The 16172-nt window shown below is 41.7% G+C and overlaps 1 long non-coding RNA gene across 2 annotated transcripts; it reads right to left on the reverse strand.

The window, feature by feature from the left end:
• Window positions 1-3212: 3212 nt before the first annotated feature.
• LOC147914137 (uncharacterized) lies at window positions 3213-15173 on the reverse strand. 2 transcript variants are annotated; one of them, XR_015555846.1, is made up of 3 exons: window positions 10228-14886; window positions 5128-5300; window positions 3213-4131 (listed from the first exon to the last, which is right to left on the reverse strand). It is a non-coding gene; the product is annotated as an uncharacterized LOC147914137 (long non-coding RNA). The 2 variants fall into 2 exon arrangements; XR_015555845.1 differs by having other exon boundaries at window positions 5128-15173.
• Window positions 15174-16172: the final 999 nt, after the last annotated feature.

Raw genomic sequence — 16172 nt, forward strand, 5'->3', positions numbered from 1 at the left:
AAGCAGTTTTGTTAATCCAACAGCTATTTACTGAATGCTTGCTGTTTGCCAGGCGCTGTTCTGGGCGCTGAGGATGTGAAATGAACAAACAGACAGAAGTCTTGCCTTCGTGGAGCTTTTTTTCTTATGGAAAGAGACAGCCAATAAGCAACAAATAAGTGGATTATGCAGTATGTTAGCGTTATGGAAAAATGCAACAGTAGAGCAGCGTGAGAACCATCAGGAGTGCAGGCGAGGGGGGGACTGCAGTTTTAAATAGGATGATCAGAGAAGGTGGCATTTGAGCAAAGACTTGAAGGAGGTGACAATGTGGATATTTGGAGGGAGAACGTTCCAGGTTGAGGGAACAGCCAATCCACCAGTGCAAAGGCCCTGAGGAAGGGACATGCCTGGTAGGTTCAAGAAACAGCAAGGACACCAGTCTAGAATGCAGTGAGGGAGGGGGAGAGCAGGAGAGCAGGTCAGAGAGAGGGGGGCCAGATCACATAGGACCTTTCAGGTTTCATGAGGACTTTGGTGTCTACTCCATGTGACACAGGGAGCCATGGGGACGCTTTGGGCAGAGGAGCTCCATGATCTGACTTGTTCAAGCAGATCACTCTGGCTGCTGTGTGAGAATCGACTGTAAGGGACCAGGGAGACACAGGGAGACCAGTGAGGAGGCTGTTGCAGTCTGGCAGGTGAGAGAGGAGGCGGGCTCAGGCCAGGGTTGTGGCAGCAGAGGAGACGAGAAGCCATCAGATTCTGGACATATCCTGACGGTACAGCCAGTAGGATTTGCGGCTGGACTGGACGTGGGGCATAAGGAAAAGAGGCACCAAGGGTGACTCCAAGGTTTGGGGATTGAGCACCTGGAAGGATGGGGCTGGCACCCTCTGAAAGGGAGGGCTGGGGGAAGGCAGGCTGCGGGCGGCGTGGAGTTTGGTCCTGGCTCTGTCACGTGTGAGGCATCTGTTGGAGTCCATGTGGAGATGTCCTACGGGGGAGTGGACACATGATTCTGGAGTTTGAGACAGAGGAGGATCACTAATCTCATCATGAGAGCCCATCCTTATGACCTCATCTGACCCTAATCACCTCCCAAAGGCCCCGTCTCCAAATACCATCACACCGGGGGCTGGGGCTTCACATATGAATTTTAGGGGGACACAATTCAGTCCACAGCAGTTCTGGACTTGAAGGCTCTTTGCAAAGTTTCAGCATCATAAACCACGCGGCGATGCATTCACTGTGCCCCTGCCTGTGGCCGTGTGCAGGGACTTTGTGGATTTCTTTGCCTCTCTTCTTGCAGAGCATTTTGTTCTTTTCCTGAAATTTGCCAGAGCTGGTCATTATGTGTACGTGTTTAAGTGTCTGTCCCCCAACTAGCCATGAGAGCAGGGCCTTTGTCAGTCTCGGCTGCAGCCCCAGAGCCTAAAACACTCCCAACTCATAGTAGGTGCTCACCAAACACATGTGGCTGAGCATCGTGGTGTCTGCAGCACCCAGCCCGGCACTGGACCCATGTGTGGGGCCCCTGAGTATAGCCTCCTGCAAGACACCTGAGAACCAGGCGAGGCCTTGGGGCTTGGAAAGCAAACACCTGCACAGGAGGGCAGCTGGCTCAGAATCCGGGCCAGAAACCCCGGAGGAAGGGGCCCCCTCTTCCTGCTGAAAGGCACGATCACCAGCCCAGCTGCTCACCCGGAGGAAGCAAGGCTGGGCTGAGGATTGCCCAATGCCCTCCGGCCCTTTGGGGCCTAAGTCCCTGGGCGCCTGAGCTGACACCCCAGTGACCGGCCTGGCTATCCTCCTGCAGATGCTGGTGATGACGTCATTCTGGGAGAAGGATTCGGTGTCAGGGACCTCTCCCCGAGACTCTGAGAATGGGTACAGTGCCAAGTTGTGTTTAGAGTAGTGGCCGAGCCATTCCTTCAGTGTGTTCATTCAGAGATGCAGCTCGATTCATTTACTTAGCTGTTCACTCAACAAATACTCCTCGAATGCCTCCTGAGTGCCCGGCACTTAGGCTTTGTTTAAAATAGATTTCAAGGACCCCGGTGCTAACAGAGACCACCATCTATTGAACATCCACCATGTGCCACACTGGTCACCAGGTCCTTGGGCTGTAGTGTTTCTGATTCTCCCATAACCCAGCGGGCAGATTTTACAGCCTCATTTCTACACAGGCGGGAAGCACCGTGCTCAGGGTCACATGACTCCGAAGTGGGTTTGAAACCCAGCTTCATCTAACACGCTCTGCTCTCTGGTGTGGCCCTTACCTGTGCCAGGCCACTGACAGGCGTCATCTCCAATCCTCACAGCAAACTTAACATTGAACTCAACTCTCCCCATTTGCCAGATGAGGCAACTGAGTCTTGGAGGGGTTAGGTAACTTCCCCAAGTTTGCGCAGACAGGAAGTCGTGACACTTGGGTTTAACTTTGCTCCTTGTCCCGTTCTGCCCACCGTGCAGCTGCCCCTGGCCAGGTCCCTTGGCCCATGAGCTCTGAAGTCCCTTCCATCAGAAAGACCCCCAGTATCTCCATAACTTGAAGTAGAAAATTGGGAGTGTCTAGATCATTGAGAAACCAGCAAATCTCCCTCTCCTACCAAGGCGTTTGTCCAAGTGCCCCGGGCCTGCAGCAGTGGGTGGGGTGGGGGCGTGGAGGGGCCTTGCTTCCTCTCTCCGCTCCCACAGCCCTGCCCCGCCCCATGCACCTCTCTCCGCTCTCTCTCACAGACACCTTCCAGACTCTGGAAGGATTCACAGGCACACAAGGGCAACACTGTCACTCTAACACATGCCAGGCCCCACCCTGCACCGTTTAATTGCACTCACTTATGTGACCCCCCACAACAACCCATGAAGGCAGGACACCTGTCGGCGATCTACAGATGAGCATCACGCCAGGGGGAGAGACGGAAAGTGGAATACAGGCCCGTCTGCGTCGAAAGCCGGCGACCTTCCACTATGCCATCTTTGAGAAAAGGAAGGGCATCCAGCTGGGTGGAGGTGAATGCCCCTGCATTCCTCTCCTGGAGCTGGCTCCTACCCTGTCTCTGACCCCAGGTGCCCATATTCCTTCTCCAGCACCCAGGACATCTCCTGGGGACCACGACCATGAGGATGTCAGCACCACAAAAGCAGGGACTTTCTTTCTTCATTGCTGTACCCCAGCGCTTAGAATAGTGTCTGGCGCAGAGTAGGTGCCCAAGAAATACTGTACTTCATCGAACTGAAAACACCATTTATTTTAAGATACATCCTTTGCTCCTGCACCATTTGTTGAAAAGACTCTCCTTCCTCCATTGAATTACCTTTGCAACTTTGTCAAAAAATCTATTGGCCATACTTGTGAAGGCCATTTCTGGGTTCTCTATTCTGTTCCATTGATCTATGTGTCTATCCACCAGCCATGCACAGTCTTGATTACTGTAGCTGCATCTTGAAATTGGGTAGACTAATTCCTCCCACTTTCTTCTTCTTTTTAAAAAGTGTTTTAGCTATTATAGTTCCTTTGCCTTTTCTATTTTAGAATAATCTTGCTTATATCTTCAGCCTTTTGTAGCTTTCAGAATACAAATCTTGTACATGTTTTGTGAGATTTACACTTAAGTATCTCTTTTTGGGGGAGTGATTGAGAATGGTATTATATTTTTAATTTCAGTGCCTGTGTGTTGATGCTAATATATTAAAATACAACTGATTTTTTACGTATTGATCTTGTATCATGTGATGATGCTGAACTCATTTATTAGTTCTAGGATTTTTGTGGATTCTTGGGATTTTCTATATAGATAATCATGTCACCTCAAATAGGGGCAGTTTTATTTCTTCCTTCCTCATCTAGATGTCTTTTATTTCTTTTCTTGCCTTATTGTGCTGGCTAGTATTTCAGTACTAGGTAGAATAACAGTGGTGAGAATGGTCATCCTTGTCATATTTTCAACCTTGTGGGGAAAGCATTCAGTCTTTCACCAATAAGTGTGTTGTTAACTGTAGATTTTTTCTAGATGCCCTCTATCAGGTTGAGGAAGTTCCTCTCTATTCCTAATTTGCAAAGAGTCTTAATCACGAATCACTATTGGATTTTTTTCAAGTGCTCTTTCTGCGTCCGTTGATACGATGATAGGATTTTTCTTCTTTAGCCTGTTAAAATGGCAAATTACACTGGTTATTTCAAGCAGAGCACCGTACACCAGCAACCTATGCTGGGGGAGGATTCCCATTACATAGATAATAGTGAGATCATCATAATGTCAGCTTCCAGGAATAGAAGTCCAAACACTTCTGCCCACCACATCTTGGTGTCAGAGTCACCAAGGAAAACACAATACAGTCAGGCACTGACAGACAAGGCTTTAATCACACCAAGAAGAGACAGAGCAAGATCAGCTCCAGTAGTGTGAGTGGGTCCCTCATGGCTAGCAGGTCTCCCTGGCAGTGGGCACAGGGCAATTGGCCTACATGTACCCTTCTCATGCTATAGCAGAATGATCCTTCTCCCTCCCCTGTGGAGTCTGAAATACTGAAAGATGGAGGTGTGCCTGAGGGCCATTGATGTGCATGTTTAAGCAAAACAAAGGAACACTCATCGAGACTGAAATACGGAAGGATATTCCCGTGGAAGTTGATAAGCTGAGCACAGGCTGTGCCAGCTCTTTAGCTCCAGGTAAGGAAGTGCTCCAAGCCCAAGGCCTATTCTTTTTTTTTTGGTTTTAAATTGAGGTTTAATTGACATGCAACACTATAGTAGTTTCAGATGTACAACATAATAATTTGATATTTGTACATATTGCAAAATGATCACCACAATAAGTCCAGCTAACATCCATCACCATACATAGTTACAGAATTTTTTTTCTTGTGATGAGAATTTTTAAGTTTGACTCTCCCAGCAGCTTTCAAAAATGCAATACAGTATTATCAACCATAGTCTCCATGCTGCACGTTACACCCCCAGGACCCATCAACTTTATAACTGGAATTTTGCACCCCTTGACTCCCTTCACCCCTTTTGGCCACCCCCACCACCTCTGGCAACAACCAATCTGTTCTCTGTATCCGTAGGTTTGGGGTTTTGTTTTTTTAGATTCCCCATATAAGTGAGATCATATAGTATTTGTCTTTCTTTGTCTGACTTACCTCACCCAGCACAATGCCCTCAAGGTCCATCCATGTTGACACAAATGGCAAGATTTCATTCTTTTTTATGGCTGAATAATATTCCACTGTATATATATACCACATTTTCTTTATCCATTCATCCACTGATGAACGCTTAGATTGTTTCCATATCTTGGCTATTGTAAACAATGCTGCAATGAACATGGGGGTGCATATATTTTTATCATTGAAATAAACCTCACTTTGTCATAGGGTATAATTCTTTTTATATATTGCTGAATTCTATTTGGTAATATTTTGTTAAGAATTTGTGTCTATTTAGGAGGGATATTGGTCTGTAGTTTTTCTGGGTTGGTTTTTTTGTTTTTTTTTTTTTTGGTACTCTTTCTTGTCTGGCTTTGGTATCAGGGTAATACCTGCCTCATTAAATGAGTTGGGGAGTGTTCCCACCTCTTCTATTTTTCTGGAAGAAATTGTGTAGAATTGGTGTTAATTCATCTTTAAACGTTTAATAGAATTCTCCGGTGAAACCATTTGGGGCAAGAGATTTCTTTTTTGGGAGTTTTAAAATTATGAATTAAATTTTCTTAATAGATATAGGGATATTCAAATTATATATTTCACATTGGGTGAGTTGTGTTAGTTTGTGCTTTTGGAGGAACTGGTCCATTTCATCTAAGTTGTCAAATGTGTGTGTGTGGAGTTGTTTGTAGTATTCCCTTGTTATACTTTGGCTGTCTGCAGGGTCTGTGTTGATATCCTCTGTTACATTCCTGATATTAGTAATTTGTGTCTTCTCTCTTTTTTTATTTGTCAATCTTGTTAGATGTTTGCCAATTTTATTGATCTTTTCAAATAATCAGATTTTTGTTTCATTGATTTTTCTCTATTATTTTTGTTTTCAATTTTGTTAATTTTTTATCTTATTTCCTTCCTTCTGCTTGTTCGAGTTTCTTTTGCTTTACTTTTTCCAATTCCTTGAGAAAGGAGCTTAGATTATTGATATGAGACTTTTCCTCTTTTCTAGCGTGAACATTTAGTGTTATAAATTTCCTTCTCAACACTACTGAGTATCATCTATTTTCTAGGTTGTCTTTTCATTTTCACTCAGCTCAATGTGTGTTTTAATTTCCCTTGAGACTTCCTCTTCGACTCATTGATTAGAAGTGTACTGTTTAGTTTCCAAGTAATTGAAGATTTTTCTGTCACTAGTTTCTAGTTTGATTCCACTGTGTCAGAGAACACACTCTGTATGATTTCAATTCTTTCAAATTTGTTGAGGTTGCTTTATGACCCAGGATATGGTCTATTTGGTATATGATCTGTGAGTACTTGGAAAGAATGTTTATTCTGCAGTTGTTGGGTAGAGTGTTCTATAAATGTCAATTTGATTCTGTTAGTTGATAGAGTTTTTCAGTTCTTCTACATCCTTGCCATCTGGTTGTTCTCTCAATTGTTGAGAGAGAAGTGTTGAACTCTCCAATTATAGCTGTGGATTTGTTGATTTCTCCTTTCATTCTCTCAGCTCTTCACACATTTTGCAGCTATGTTGTTTGGTGCATGTGTATGTAGGATTAATGCCTTCCTTGGTGGACTGAAAGTTTTATCATTATGTAATGTACTTCTCAGTCCCTGGTAAATTTTTTGCTCTGAAGTCTATATTATCTCATAATAATAAAGCTATTCCTGCTTTCTTTGGGTTAATAGTTGCATGGCATATCTTTTTCTATTCTTTTACTTTCAACCTACCTACTTATTTTATAACGTTTGAAGTAAATTTCTTGCTTACAGCATATAGTTTAGACAGCATATAGTTTTCAAAATCATTCTGCTGGGGTCAGCCTCGTGGCTTAGTGGGTAAGTGCGCGCACTCCGCTACTGGTGGCCCAGGTTCAGATCCTGGGCGTACACCAAGGCATCGCTTGTTCAGCCATGCTGAGGCGGTGTCCCACATACAGCAACTAGAAGGATGTGCAACTATGACATACAACTATCTACCAGGGCTTTGGGGAGAAAAAGGGGGAAAAAAAAAAGGAGGAGGATTGGCAATAGATGTTAGTCAGGGCTGGTCTTCCTCAGCAAAAAGAGGAGGATTGGCATGGATGTTAGCTCAGGGCTGATCTTCTTCACACACACACACACAAAATCATTCTGCTAATCTCTGTCTTTTAATTGGTGTATTTAGACCATTTATATTTAGTGTAGTTATTGATATATTAGGGCTTAAACCTGTCATTTTATTTTTCGTTTTCTGGTTTTTTTTTAATCTGTTTTCTTTTTCCTGCCTTCTTGAGTGTTAGTTGAACATTTTTCAGGATTTCATTTTGATTTATCTATAGCGCTTTTAAGTGTATCTCTTGTTGTGGGGGGTGGTGGTTGGAATTCTGGCCTCAATGATCCCACCCTGGTTGAGAGGGAAATGGGTAGTTTGTTACTCTCCACATGGGCTCCACTGGCACTGTGTGTGTGTGTGTGTGTGTGTGTGTGGGTAGCCTCATTGCCACTGAGTAGTTGTGAAAGTCCTGATTCCCCATTGGCCTCCTGTAAAATAAAGGAGCAGTTTTACTATCTCAAGAAAATTGGGATTACCACCCCAGGGGAATTTGGGCTTCTCATCAACCAGCTGTGTTTTGGGGCAGGGACCTGAGATGTGAAATGATTCTCTCCTTACCATAGAAGAACCACCAAGCCCATGGTTTTCAGTCACTATGACAAGAGAGGACTCCAACTCCATTCCATTGAGAGGGGTGATGGTTTATCTGGGTTCAAGTTATACCTTTAGGTAATTCTTTCTTTTGCTTTGAGTCTGGAGCTCTCCATGGGGCTGAGGCTAACTTCTTTCAACTAATTGCTTTACTGCTGGATTGAATTCTGAATTCTTTCATTCTTTTCCTCTCTGGTTTATAGTTATTTACATTTCATCCAGTTGGATGATGTAGAGCTCAGGCACTTGTCTGGCACTGCCAGGGATTTGAACAGGGATTTGGACCAAGGCAGGCTCGGTGCCAAAGACTTTTCCCTCCGTCACTGGACTGTTTGATAAGGGGCATGCAGCAGACACATGAGAGAGTCTTGCTTGGTGCCGGCAACAACAAAGTGTCTGGCTAGCTGGTGGAGAATAAGGGCCCAGGATCTGCTTCCCTTTGTGTGGGGAGGAGGCTTCCTACTTTGGCAGCAGTTCAGTCAAAGGATAAATTCTTTCCATTTTTGGGAAGAGCAACCAGCTCATTATTTGAGAGTTGAAAAAAGACACTTCCTCCACCCCCATGGTCAAGGTTCTGACCTTACCTGCTGGAAGAAACTCAAAATGCCACAGGATTGGAGCTTTGTATCCTGCTGATGGAAAACCCCCAAGAAGACCTCATATTTCACACAGTGGGATTACTGATTTCCATAGTCTCCTTTTAGAAAAGTTTATGGGACATTTCCCTCTTCTTACTACAAGCAGATGATAATAACAAATTTGGGGGTGTTGGGGGAAGAGGGAGAATCTCTCTCTGCCCTTTTTCTTAAGGTTCTTTTGGCTGGCCAAATAATCAACAAGACAGGTTAGCAGGAGAAAATAATATTAAGTTTAATAACATGTATACATGGGAGAAAGCAGGGACACTGCGTTTTTTCAACACAATAGCAGAAATTTTCGTCTTAAATATCATTTTTAGCCAATGACAAAGGAGGATTTTGGGGGTGGGGGGAGTCAGTTACAGGAGATTATCACTAAAGCACAGTAAACAAGAGTAAGGTTTATTATACAGCCCAAGGCCTCACCTTCTATATTGATAAGTCACTAGAAATGAGCTTATCCCCCTCTCTTTTTCAAACAGAGAGGGAGATACCTTTATAAATGGAGATTTTTTTTATAAATGTAAATGATTGTCTGGCAACTCTTCGCAGGGTCATCCAGAGAATGTGGCCAGAGGGACAGAACTTTTGATAAGAGGGGCTTGTTGGTGTCTTTTTTATTGTAACATTTACCCTACGTTATCTTTACAGCCATCATGATAGACCTGTTCCAGAAAGGAGCCACCATGTCAAACTTTTTAGGCAGTTAGTGGGGGAGGTCAAATGTCCCTAGAGAAAACAACCAAGGTAAAGAGAGAGATTTCAGGGTGGCCAAATCTTGATCTCCCACAGTCCCGCCTTTGAAACTAAAAGTTTCACAGTCTTTTTGAAACTTAAAGAAGTTTCATAGTCCAGAAGCTGAGTTGGTAGATTGTTTTATCTCACTGAACCCATTTTTTAGTCCTGATATAGATCAGTTCAATTAAGTTTATTTTGGAAGGTGGTGATGTAGGTGGGCTCTCGGGTTATGCCTATATTGTGGAAGCAAGCAATCAAGTATTTAATAGAAGCATTTCTATGTAAACAAAAGAAAAACAAGGTTAATGGTTGGAGCAAGTTGTAAAGCAGTTTCTGAGTTAGAGGACAGTCAGTTAAGGTTTTAGATGTCAGCGTCAAAGCATTTTTTGAAGTTTAAATGTCTCTGATAGTGTTGTCAGGTCATCTCTTAAGTTTATATCAAGTCTATCAGCTTCAGTATGTAAGGCTTTAGGAAAAAGGGCAGGTTCAGTTTTTAGTGATTTTAAATGAAAAAGATGGAAAAAATCAAAAATGTTAGCTTGGATATCTGTAGCCAGATGTTTCAGGAGACTAGAAGAAATCAGGATCTAGTCTAGTCAACAGATATAAAACAAAAACCTCAAAAAACAATTAACAAAACTAGGATCTAATATCCGCAAACGTATGCTATAGTTTTTACTGAAATATAATTTTTTTCTCTAAAATCACCCTCATTTTTATTAAGATAGCTAAATTAAAACTTACTAGTTTGCAAAATAAGTCTAGTTCCAGTAGAGTTGGCCCAATTATTTATATAAGTACAGCAAGAATAGCAATTGATCACATAGGCTGTTTTAAATCTGCTTTGTTGGAACTTTTTATAAGGAATCTCAGATTGAACTTCAAAGGCCTCTCGAGGCCAGGAAAGCCAAGCCAAGGATTTTGTCATCAGACTTTGCCTGTAATATCTACAGATTTGGGTGAATTTTTTTTTTTGAGGTTCTCTAAAATATTTTGAGGTTCTGTGTACCTGCCAGATAAGTGACATTTTTTACTTACCCTGGTAAGTGCTGCTTGGAACATAAGGTACCAGGCCAATATTTCCACGTGGCTTTATTTTATAAAGTCTAATCTTCATTTTTCAAAAGCTGTTAAAGCAAATTATCTTTTTACGAGAAATTTCAATTTTGCACCAGCTTATTTTTGCTATTAAAACTCATTTACTTAATTAAATTTATTTTAATCTTAGCCAACTTGACCATGCAAAAACTCCTTTTCCAGAATTCTTCTTCTACAAACCTTCTATAACTTTCTTTTTACATTCAGAATTTGTCTCATGTCTTTTTTTTTCCTTTTAGTGCTTGAGGACAAATTTATCCTTTTTAATCAACCAAACAAAATATTTTTATTTTTTGTTCTTTCTTTATATATCTTACTTTCTTTGTACACAGACATATTTTTTTTAATTTTCAATCACATATACTAATTAGAAATTTTAACCTTTAGAAACCTCAATTTGTAAGTAAAAACTAAACAATTATAAACTTTTTTTTACATTAGTATCTTGTGGCTTGGAAAATTTATGAACACTTCATAACTTCTAGAAACATGTTACTTTATAGTACAATCTTTTAATAAAACACGTTTACCAATAGACCCAAAACACCTTTTAGTTTTCCTGTAATGAAAAGCCAAAAGTAGACAAATGTATATTTAGCAATCAATGTCTAATATCTTATGTTATTTGGAAATGATGATACTCAGTGAATTTTTTTTATATTTCATAAAATTTAGCAAAACTCTAAAAAGTCACCAAAAAGAGTTTGGAAGCTGTAACCACAACACATAGTTATTGTTTAAAGTTTACCCAACATTCATCTTTTTCACAACTATTTAGTTACTTATTTCCAATAATTATTTAGATTGCCTATAAGACTTCATAAGACATTAGATAAAATTAGCCATCATTTAAATTACTATTTTTGTTAACAAGTTCTGTAATAGAAATAACATCAGTTTTTTCTTACAAAATTTCATGTAAATTTCATCACTTCTTATAACCCTAAACATAGTTATCATTAAGATTTTTATCAATAGGTCTTGGTCTTATAATTTTGGACAAGGGAAGCATTCCCAGTCAGACATTTTAAAACATACTTAGGCAAAGTTGATGTAACCTCTTTATATAAAATTAGCTCAAACATTCTAACCTTTATAATCTTATCAACACTTACACTTTTACATGTTTTCAATTCAATTGTAACCTGAGTCAAGGTCTTAAGGCTAGTCAAATTTTTTTCCTTCCTTTTTTTTGGCCTTTTTTTAGGTACCAAATAAATAATTATGTGAGAGCTCTCAAAACATTTTTTTTCCCCCAATTTAGAAGTTTTTCTAATTTAAAGGATCCGTCATCTGGCCATTGACGAGTAGGATCTTTATTTGTATATTTATTCTAATAGTGACTCGAACCAATAAGCCTTTTTAAGGAAAGACCCGGAGGTAAATTTCCACGCTTAGAATAAATCTACCATGGACGCAAGAGGCGTCCCTGGTGAGGGCGCAGATGATGTAGCCCCCATGATCCACAGAATTCACTCCCAAAGATATTCAGAGAAAGTAAAGACCTTCGTTGCACAGGCGGTAAGGATGGTGTAGTGAAAACGGTGTCTCCGGTCTCCCACAATAGTGTGGGACGCCTCCAGTCACAGACCCGCTAATCTGTGACACCGGGCAGGCGATACTGGAATGGGATTTTTCCAGCACTAACAAGCAACAAAGGTAAAGACAACAAAAGCCCTTATGGACTGGGCCTTTTATGACAAACTCCCCTGAGAGCTTGGCACAGCCGGACAAAGAGACAGTTCGGAACCCCAGTCTACTCGACTGGCCACCAAGGTGCACCCCGGTAAATGCACCTTCCGTATGGTGGAGACCAAGGAGAATATTCTCACTGGTCACAAAGCCAAGTTTTCTCAGGACACAGAACAAGACAGAAGGAAAAACCTCATCCGGTTTTTTTTTTTTTTTCTGTGCACAATGACAGCTTTAGCCACGCCTTAGGTCTCTTGGAGCCAGAATAATACCTAGAGGGGGAGGTGCCGCGGGGTCGGGGACTGTGTGCTTTACAGAGTACCTCGTCGTTGCACGGACATTTTCTTGCAGTTGGCGGGGGACCTGTGTCATCTACCCCGTTCCGTGACCCAACTTATCCTGTCACGGGAGTCTTCTGAAAGTGGCGAGCGCCCTAATGGCTCTTAACTGCTCGACCCGCGCCCACCAAATTTGCGGCCTTTTTGGCTTCCAAGATGCCCTTGGCAATGACCTTCACTTCATGTGCATAATAACCCACAGCAAAGTTTGTAGACGCCGGTCTGGTGAGACCCGCAAACTCACCAGTCTGTGGGACCAGCCCGGACAGCAGGCTTATAGGGCCTATGCCTGCGTCCTACCCTATGGTATTTCCTTCTTATGACAAAAGACACAGACAAAAGAGAAAAACAGAGACTACCTTTGGGAGGAAAAGGGATCAAGATCAAAACTAAGAGTACTCTACCAAATTTAAACCAAGAGTCACTAAAAGCACAAGAAACTAGTTTCCCAAATATTTTCTCTTGCCAATCTAAATTTAGAAAGAGAAAAAATTCTCACCACTTCCTTTCACCAGACTCCGCAGATAGAGATTCCGGGAGGCTGACGTGGTAAGAAGTCTTACCTTTTGCCGGCTTTCGTCAGGCGTTCCCGTATCTCATCATCTGCAGTAGTCCAGGGAGAAGGCAGGTCTTCCAGCCAGAGAAGGCAACTTACCAGCCAGTGCTTCTCCTGGCTGGCTCGCCAAAACTGTTGGGGGAAGAGGGAGAATCTCCCTCTGCCCTTTCCCTTAAGGTTCTTTTGGCTGGCCAAATAATCAACAAGACAGGTTAGCAGGAGAAAATAATACCAAGTTTAATAACATGTATACATGGGAGAAAGCAGGGACACTGCGTTTTCTCAACACAATAGCAGAAATTCTCGTCTTAAATATCATTTTCAGCCAATGACAAAGGAGGATTTTGGGGGTGGGGGGAGTCAGTTACAGGAGATTACCACTAAAGCACAGTAAACAAGAGTAAGGTTTATTATACAGCCCAAGGCCTCACCTTCCACATTGATAAGTCACTAGAAATGAGCTCATCCCCCTCTCTTCTCCAAACAGAGAGGGAGATACCTTTACAAATGGAGATTTCCCTTATAAATGTAAATGATTGTCTGGCAACTCTTCGCAGGGTCATCCAGAGAATGTGGCCAGAGAGACAGAACTTCTGATAAGAGGGGCTTGTTGGTGCCTTTCCTATTGTAACATTTACCCTACGTTATCTTTACAGCCATCATGATAGACCTGTTCCAGAAAGGAGCCACCATGTCAAATTTTTTAGGCAGTTAGTGGGGGAGGTCAAATGTCCCTAGAGAAAACAACCAAGGTAAAGAGATAGATTTCAGGGTGGCCAAATCTTGATCTCCCACAGGGGAATAAAAGTCTGGTTGGAGGGGCCGGCCCGGTGGCGCAGGTGGTTAAGTGCGCGCGCTCTGCTGTGGCGGCCCGGGGTTCGCCGGTTGGGATCCCGGGTGTGCACCGACACACTGCTTGGCAAGCCATGCTGTGGCGGTGTCCCATGTAGAGTGGAGGAAGATGGGCACGGATGTTAGCCCAGGGCCAGTCTTCCTCAGCAAAAAAAGAGGAGGATTGGCAGATGTTAGCACAGGGCTGATCTCCTCACAAAAAAAAAAAAAAAAAAAAAAAAAGTCTGGTTGGAGGAAACACAAATAAAAATATTCCCTGATTCCATCAAGTGGATTTCATCTATTTCCTTTCTAGCCAATAATTTTATTTCCTTCCATTTTTTTAATATATAGAATTTTTTATTTTATGTCTTACAGATTCTTTTCTGTTCTTGTATAATTTTTATTTATTTGTTTAAAAAATTTCCAGTTATTATTCCAAAGTAATATTATTTTTCAAGTATAAAGATAAACTCCTCCCCACTGTTGACACAAAATAACCAATAACCATTCGATAGATAAAAGAAATAAGGTGAGTTTTACTTGAGCCAGAGTGAGGATTATAACCCAGGAAGGCCTAAGAAAGCGTTCTGGAAAAGCATGGTTTTCAGTACAGTCATATATCTTTTTAGAACAAAGAATATACATTAAACATGCCCAGGATACGAATTCATCAAAGTTTCAAAGATGTATTCAGTTGCAAATTAGCAGATCAACATGACACTGACCTCGGGAAAGGGACTAATCCAGGCATTACCAATAGGGTGTAGAAGGAGAAGTATGCATTGTTATCTTAAGAGAGTGCATTCTTTACTTTAATGGTTAAGCAGATGTACAATGTATGTTTGATAGGCCATAAGTCAGGCTTCTCTAGTTCAAGCTAAATCAGTTTTGAACCCAAATAGTTACCCGATATACCTCACCATGTGAAAATCTCTTGTCATTTTCCCCTTTTGATCAATAATTTTTTGATACAAAGCATTGCTGATCAAAATATTGTCCCTTGGTGCCAAGATGGTTGCTGCCTGCCCTGGGTCCTCCATGTCTCTTGGTGGTAGGCTTTTATTTCATCGATTTGCCCCAGTTATCCACACTGGGGGGAAATAGTTGAATATAGTGGACAAGCATAGAGGTATCTCTTAACAGGGCAAGTGTTCCATAGGTTACGTAATTTGTCATTATTTTTAGATTATTGCACAAACATTGTACATGTGCTTTTACATAACTTCCTATAGTTACATTGTTTATAACAATTATAGAATAAATAATCCAATACTTGAAATGATTCACTTAAAAATGAATTCTTAGGCATAGTCTTAATCAGAAATGAAATTCATTCAGGATTATGAGATCGATCAACCATCTCAAGGTGCTGAGCAGTTATTGCTCTAGCCTGCATGCCAGTCTTACAACATTGAGTAAAGAAAAAAGTAATTATGACGAATATTAGAATATTATGACTAATACAAGAATTCTAAGGAGTAATAGAAATAGGAATTGCAATGCAGATCGCAAAAGGGAGCCAGTACCGAAAGGGAGCCAACTAAACAAATCAAGACTAGGCATAGGGTTGATTTAGGGCATTCAGCTACCTTTTTATGTGCTTTAGCAGAGATGTCACAGTGGAAGATTCATCTGGTATAAAAACACAGCATTCAGGTTGAATGACTGCACAGGTACCACCTTGGGATGCAGTTAAAATATCTGAGGCCATTCTATTTTGAAGGACGGCCTTTCTCATTAAAGACATTTCAGTATTTAATAAGGCTATTCCTGCCTGACTATCCCTAAGGGCTTGTTGAGTAAATTTAGTCAGGGCTTCTGTATGTAATATGACATCTTGTAGCCCCAAGGAAGGACTGAATATAGCTGCTGGGTGGCCATACCAGTGGAACACTGAATGAGCCCATCTGGCCTTAAAGAAAGGGAGATTGGCAACAGATGTTAGCTCAGTGTGACTTCTTCCCTGCATCCACGGGAAGCTCAGGGTGCAGTGTTTTAGCCATCCAGGCAGTAGCCAAGGCCAGAAACTTGTTCCATGTAACCACTGAGTTCCATTAGGAGCCGCCCAATAATTGCCCAGCCTTCAAGACCAGTCTATTTCAAACTAATCACTTTCTTTAAGTATGATAGTATTCTGAAAACCTTAAATGGAACAATTATAAAGAAAGTATGCAGTTTAAGCATAACAAAGGTTTAAATAAGGATATATAAGGTTGGGAATACAGGCCTGGTTCAGAGTCTTGGGACAGCTGTCTACAACAGATGCCGTCGTCTTCTCATTCTGGTTTGGGGCTATTCGCATTGGTCAGTTGAAGTGGGGTATCACAAATAGGAACCGAAACCCACTCAGGCAGAGAAGCCGTTTTTAAACGAGAAATGTTAATCCATGTGTCTATGCCTTTTTTTTTTTTTTGAGGAAGATTGGCCTTGCACTAACATCTATTGCCAAACTTCCTCTTTTTTCT

Source organism: Ceratotherium simum, chromosome 22 (genome assembly GCF_057802395.1).
Source record: "Ceratotherium simum simum isolate JZ-2026a chromosome 22, ASM5780239v1, whole genome shotgun sequence".
Lineage (NCBI taxonomy): Eukaryota > Metazoa > Chordata > Mammalia > Perissodactyla > Rhinocerotidae > Ceratotherium > Ceratotherium simum.